Source organism: Pteronotus mesoamericanus, unplaced genomic scaffold, assembly GCF_021234165.1.
Source record: "Pteronotus mesoamericanus isolate MK-2021 breed Mesoamerican mustached bat unplaced genomic scaffold, CSHL_Meso_final contig_173, whole genome shotgun sequence".
Lineage (NCBI taxonomy): Eukaryota > Metazoa > Chordata > Mammalia > Chiroptera > Mormoopidae > Pteronotus > Pteronotus mesoamericanus.
In genome coordinates, this window is record NW_026555072.1 from 13,616,293 (window position 1) to 13,624,230 (window position 7,938).

A 7,938-nucleotide genomic window follows, 5' to 3' on the forward strand; every position below is an offset into this window, starting at 1 on the left:
TGACCACTTGCCCCGACACAGGATAATTCTGAGGATCAGGGTAAGCCCAGCTGTAATGTTCCCCATGGTATTGACTGATGCCTCTGTTGGAACTGCAACACAACTCAAGACTTACCTTTCCTCAATTCAGTTTCACAGCCTCTCCTCCCAACACAAACCCACATGCTGATACCAATAGCGGTTCCTAACAAACATTTCACACGCTAAACTCTATCTTCAAGGCTGTTTCCCATGGAAGATAACCCATGACAGAACCAATTTACCTTTTTATTTCCCTTGAAATTATCTCCTTGTTCCATGATGACCTAGTTCAGTATACCACCAACTTTCATTTCAAATAGCCACTCTTTACTTTTATTCTATGACAAGTGGGCTTTCAAATAAACGGATGCATGGGTTTTGACTAGCATGGGTGCTCACTGAAGGTACACAATTCAACTTCACCATGTTCTTAACAATTTTCCCTACTTACCCACATGCCATAGTATCCATTAAAGTATATGCTGTTCTCAGCCCATATGTCCTCCATAATGGTTCCCATGTATAAATACTAATGCCCTGCATCTTTCTGCCTGAATGTTTTATTTGTTATGGGAGCATACGTAGCTTGTTTATGTCAAAAATGTCTGGAAGAACGTAACTCAACATTGTCCCTCAAATATTCAGGTATGAGAATTCTTATGTCAGAGTTTGCTTTATGGGAAACCCAAAATTAAGTACTTAGGTTAATAACTACTAATCTAGAACAGAGGTCAATAGGATTCTGTGCTAAATCTACCCAGCCATCTGTTTTTGTAAATAAAGTTTTATTAGAACACAGTCACTCACATTCATTAAAGTATTGTCTGTAGCTGCTTTCACACCATAAGGGCAGAGTTCAGTAGTTGAACAGAGACCAGGTGGCCTACAAACATAAAATAGTTACTGTCTAGACCTTTACAGAAAAAAAATATTCTGACCTGTTCTAAATTACTGCCAAAGGCTCCTAATGAACTTCCAGATCTAACTGCCTTACGTCTCCCTGCCCATTTGTTTTATATATTACCCTTAATAAAAATATAATAAGAAGCTTATATATAAATGTACTTAATAAAACTTTATCATTCTAAAACTACCAACTAATGCTTCTTGCCTCCTCCAAAATCTTCAATGGTTTCCACTACAATAAATAAATAAATAAAACAAAACTCTGCCCACAAAATCTGTCTGTATTTTTAAACTGTATGTCACTTTGTATTACACACACACACACACACACACACACACACACACTCCGGATGCACTCCTCTATTCATTATTTATAGAAAGTGTCTTCTCTCTGTTTACAATAAGGTTTTTTCTTCTGCTGGAATGTACTCCTCCACCCATATTGGCTGATAAATCCAAGCTCATCCTTCAATGTCCAGATAAAACTCAATATCTCCTAAGACGCCTTCTCAGACCTACACTGTTGTGATTAATGTTTTCCACCATGCTCCCAGCACCGTGTTTAAATTTTCTATATAACAGAGTGTTATCTTGTATTAAGATGATTTATGGATATCTATTTCTGCCACCAGATGTGAATTCCTGGGAAGCAGTAATTATATCATATCCATCTTTGTATCCAGTGGTAGTATTAAACATAATTAACAAGCACAGATTAGAGTTCTTACCAGTATGAAGGATGCCGGAGCATAGTCCCGAGACCCCTGGATGCATTATGTATTAATTCCTCAGTTGTTACTGGGTTGTTGGGAGATATGTGGGTGGGGTGGGAAGTAGGGGGTTGAGGGAGATGCTGTGGTAGTTAAAGTAGCAAGTATTACACTACAATAAAAGCAATGATTACAATATTTTAACAAGCAGAGCATAATTGGTTGAATGTCAGCCTTGTTCATAGCTATTATGCTTATCAAGGTTTTCCTAATTATAGATCCTCAGTAAATAATTGTTCTATACTCAAGAACATAATGGAAAATGAGCACTATTTTTTAGAGACCACTCTCTCTCTCTCACACACACACACACACACACATACACACGCACGCACGCACACATGCATGCACCCACAACTGCTGATGCAAATCTTTGTCCAGGATAAATAGAGAAAATTTCATATATGTGAGAAAAATTTATATTCTAGCTTTTCTTATATTATTTCAGACTAGTTAACAGTTATTCAAAAATAATTACACTTACATTGTTCAAAAATATGTAGAAGTCTTCCAACAGTAATATCAATTAAAAAATGGAGTTAGCCTTTTCTTGACTCGGTCAAATTTTCACAACAAAATCATAACATTAATTCAACTCTAAAGGAAAACTCTGGAAGAGGCATCATGATCATGTTTTGCAAATATTTTTCAAAATAATGAGGCTTGCAAAACTTCTTATGTAACCAGTAACATGCACCCTAATCCATCCTCACTTTGCCTTAACAACCTCATTTGCCTTAATGTCCCTAAATTCTTTCTACTATCTTCCATACAAATATGTTCAAAAAGCACATATTTGCTTATTGTAAATATATCTTAAAATGTGGAATGTCACAATCGCTGCTAATACCAATACAAAAAAAAAGTTATACAAAGAAAAAGCATATCAAATATAATTATTTAATTCTTCTGTTCATTTCAGTAACTTCTGGGTCAGGAACTTCTTTCAAGGTTGTCGCGAACGTTCCTAATTCAATAATGTTCCACAGTTCATGGTGTCTCTTATGTTCTTTCTCAAAAGTAGAACTCACTGCCACATACACACACACCAGGATACTTAGGTTCATTGTGTTCTGTCTAAAAATAATCATACCAGCTCTGAGAGATTGTTGTTCATTACAAATACAAGAGTTAAATTGTAGAGCTGTGTCATTTGAGGATTAAAATTAAAATTCAAAGAGATTTATTTATTCAATTTACATCTTCCAGATTATATGTAAAAATGGTGAAAAATGCTACTTCATTGAAATATTTGGAATAAGCTTACTATAATCTGTAGTGAACTTTTAATAGACTCTGTAAAACAACATTTTTTTAAGCAATGGGAAGATTTTGGAAGATACTGATGAACATTGTTGTGGTAACATTTGACGTGAAGCACACTAGAAGCTGAGCAGTGAGCCAGTGGACACTTCCACGACAGTATGTTCTATCACAGCGGCAGTGAGTGAATGATGGAGTCAAGAAGAGCACCGATGTTGTGTCTTTTTAAAGTTTCCCTTCTGCCTGCTAGTAGCATTTGGATTCAGTCTGTTATCTTTGCACTGCCTTTTTGGCTGTTTCTCTTTACCTTTTATGTTAGGTATGGAGCCTCCCATCAAATAACTTTGGGTTCTCCCATTCTTACTCGCTTCAGTTCCTCAATTATTAGATATCTTCCTGCTCATCCCACCCACCATGCCATGCTAACTGTGTTCAAACTCACCCACATCTCCCTACTTAAACTTGTATTTCCTCAAACATTATGTCAGTCTACTCCAGACTCAAAAGAAGGCAAACAAGACATAGATAGCACCTCATAGATCATTTTAGACCACTATTCTTCCACCAACATGTATCACAGACTGTAAAAGTTTATAACCTGAGCTAATCTCTCTCTGTGTCATGTATTTACTTCTCTATCACTCTTTTTTGAAAAACACAATATCTGATCTTAGAATAAAGGTTCTTCCTTAACTGGTCTCTTGCCATCATTCTTGGAAATTTAAGACGCTATAATAATAAAAATATCTGATAATCACCTTGGTAATTAGTATGGAGCTCATTGTCAGCTATTCTAAAACTGCCCTTGAATTTATCTATTTGATCTTCCTCAATGATGCTATAAAATTTATCTATCCTAGGTTAACCTTACCACTCCTATCTATTTTTTATAATACTTATGAAATGGTAAGGAAGTCACAAATATGTATTAGCTCTAAAATTCTGCATGTTTTGCCTTTTCACCCTGCTTATTATTATCTTTTTAAATCAATTTCATATTGCCTTAACAAGGCAGTTTCAAAAGGGCTCTTCAGATCTCTTCTTGAGCCCTTTAATTCCTGTCTCACCTCATCATGTTGAGCAGATGATCTCACTTTCTATTCTCTGTGGTAATAACAAATATCCAATATTTTGTATGTGGATGTTTACTTAGCCCCAGCTCTGGACAATTCCTTTAAAGGGCAGAAATACCCTGCTCCCCTGCCCCACCTCACACACACATACACATCTCCCCAAATTAGATCTGATCTCACTCAACATGGATCTAGTGTATAATATTAGACTAAAATAATGTTAGGTGATTTATAAAGTAAATATATGAATCAGAGCTCTGATTGTTTAGAAAGTTAATGAATTAAATGAAAATCTCTAGTTTCCTATGGATCATTTTATTTAAAGATGAAGTATGTATTCCAATTATATTTTTCATCAAATTTTAGTCCTAGTATGATTGTTTAAAAAAACAATATTTATTTGGAGACATCAATATTTTAAGGCTATATATATATATATATATATGAAAGGATATATATAAATATATGGATCAATATATATAAGAATAATGGAACTCCATTTCTTTTCAATAAAGGCCTCTGGTGATGTTCTGACATCTGCACAATTAGAATATCTGAAGTTATCTAGAAAAAGGAATTCATGATCATAAGTTATAAAATATCAATATAGACCTAAAAATAAATTTGTTGTTCAAACAATTAAAAGCGAAGTTTTAATTTAAATAGTTTCTGTGAAACAATTCGGTTTTAGATAAAAAGAAAGCCAGATTAACATTGAATATTGTGAGGAGAATCTGAGTAGAGAACTATAGAAAAATGAAACAACATAAATGATTCTTATAAAAGGATTAACATGCTCATTTAGTGTTGTTACTTTATAGTAAAATCACTGATGTAGTTTTTCTGTCTCAAAAAAAAAAAACAGAGGGTAGAGTTGGGAGTAACCATAGCCACTAAAAATGATTAGGGGATTCTAGAAAGAGAGAGACAGTGAAGAAAAATACTAAAATTATTTTAGCAATCTCTACTCAAATCTCTAAATGATGCCAAATTCAGACATGCATAGGGTAGACTCACTACAAACAACCAAAAAATAACAATACCAAAGGATAACAGTGCTGAACTTAGATTTCAGAAAATGGCTGAAGAATAAATTTTGCAACATTAGTCCACCCATGTTGACCAAACCCTAAAATAAAACAAAACAAAAATTTAACATTATCCAGAAGAATATATCACAATCCGGTCTAAAAAAATAACATTTATAATTTCCAGGACACAATTAAAAATTATGTGTATTCCCTCGCACACAATGAAAGAAATTGTACCTATTCTGAAAAGAAAATACAATCAACAGCCACCACCTTGACAACACATATGCTGAAAATATTAGATCAAGGTTTTAAGGCAGCTATTATAACATCGTTCAAGGAGGTAGTATAAAACATCGTCAGAGTGAATGGAATGGTAGGGAAACTCAGAAGAGAAATATGAAATAAAAATATAACCAAATCCAAATTCTGCAACTGAAATATATGAAATTAAAATTTTACAGAATGGGCTTACAGAAGAATGGAGATAAATAAAGGGTAGAGTCACTTACATTGAAAATAAAAAAATAGAACCTATGAAATCTGAAGAACAAAAGAAAAAATATTTTAAACATCACTAAGTTCCCAACTTGATCAAGAAATTCAATGAAATTCCAATCAAGATCCCAGAAAGTTATTTTGTGGATATCAACAAACTAATCTAAAATTTGTATAGTGAGGCAAAAGACCCAAAATAACCAATACAATATTGAAGGAGAAAATCAAAGTTGGAGGACTAACACTACCTGACTTCAAGACTTACAATACAATAATTAAGACAGTGTGTTATTGATTCAAGAATAGACAAATAGATCAGTGGAGTAGAATAGAGAGACCAGAAATAGATTCCCATAAATACTGCTATCTTATCTTTGGTAAAGGAACAATGGTAAAATTATGGAACAAGGATAGTATATTCAACAAATTTTTTTGGAACTGGGCATTCACATGCAAAAAATGAATCTAGACACAGACCTTACACTTCAAAAAAATGAATTCAAAATTGATCACAGATCTAAAGGTAAAATCTCCTAGAATGGCTCAGGCTGGTGTGTGGTTCGGTGGATTGAGTGCCGACCCGAGAACCAAAGGGTCGCTGGTTCATATTCCCAGTCAGGGCACATGCCTGGGTTGTGGTCCAGGTCCCCAGTTGGGGGCACGTGAGAGGCAACCACACATTGATGTTTCTCTCCCTCTCTCTCTCTCCTTTCCTGTCTTTCTAAAAATAAATAAATAAAATCTTTAAAAAATAAATAAATTTTAAAAACCTCCTAAGAGATACCATAGGAGAAAACCTAGATAACTTTGAGTTTGGAAATGACATTTTAGATACAACACCAAAGGTATGATCTGTGAAAAAAAAAAATTGAGAAGCTGAACTTTATTAAAATAACTTCTGCTTTCTGAAGGACAATGTCAAGAGAGTGAGAAGACAAGCCACAGACTGGGAGAAAATATTTGCAAAAGACACGAGTAATAAATGTTTCTGAAAAAATACAAAGAACTCATAAAACTCAACAGTAACAAAACAAACAACCCAAATAAAAAATGAGCTAAAGACCTTAAGAGACATCTTGCCAAAGAAGATATACAGATGACAAATAAGCATGTGAACACAACTGGGGAAACCTGAATAAAGAAAAGAGTGGTTGCTTTGGGGTAAGAGTTTTGTGGCATTTTAAATTGCCTGCCTACCATTTATCATTCGCTAAAGCAGTGGCAGCCATGAACTTGCAGCCTACACTCTGTATACAGCTTGCATTGCCAGAAGGAGCGCCATGAATCTTGTTCTCAAAATAATTCTTGTTATGTGCTCTGGACTGTATGATGGCACCCTCAAGAACCAGCTCAAGGTCTTCCATTTATTTCACCTGACTGAAAGCATTCCCAGGGATGACAGGCTTTTATTAAAAGGGTTTAAAGGCAAAAGTATTGATTACAGCTTCCTGGGGCAAGGGAGAAGAGATTAGACAAGCAATAGACATATCAAAACCTCAGAAAGAAAGAAGTTAAGAAAGGAGATTAGTGGAGAAATAAGGCTTTTGAAAGCTCTTGCATATGCCTGGGGATCAAACAGGTCATGTGCACGCCCAGGCCCTGAAACGTGAACATAAAAGCCCTGAGAAGACCATAAGCTTTCAATTCTGGCTGAGCTTCAGGCTCCACTCAAGTAGAAAGTAGAGGATAATACAGGGTGGTAAGTGGTCAGGCTAAATGTGGAAGGAACATCCAACACAAAGACATTCTGCAAGGATTGAGACAGGATTTTTTTTTTTCTTTCTCCTTTCCTTGGCTCCAGACTTTTTACAGAAAGTCTGTCAAAACACAAAGCTGACCACTAATCTAATGTAAAACAGACTTCAATGGCTCATATGGAAAAGAATAAAAACCTTTCAAAATCATTTAGAAAAGCCGCTGAAAATCAAAAACAACCACCCACAGAAATAACCAACAACAAACCCTGGAGTGGGAGTGGTATCTAACTTCTGGAGTTGTCACATTATGATATCAAAAATCCAGACTTAAAAAAAATAAGAAGCATTTTAAAAAGTAAGAAAGTATGGCCCATTTACAGAAAAAAAAAATTAATAGACACCACCCCTGAGCAAGCATAGGCATTGGACTCACTAGGAAAAGGATTTAAAACAGCTGCCTTAAATATGTTCAAAGAGCTAAAGGAAATCCTGGACAAAAACTAAAAGAAACCAGGAGAAGAATGTCTCTCTAGATAGAAAATAATTATAAAGAGCAATAATAAGATGGAATCAAATTTAGAAATTTTGTAGGTAAAAGGTACAGTCTTTGAAATGAAACAATCACTAGAGTGGTTCAACAGGCAATTTGAACAAGCAGAAAACAATCAGCACACTCTTG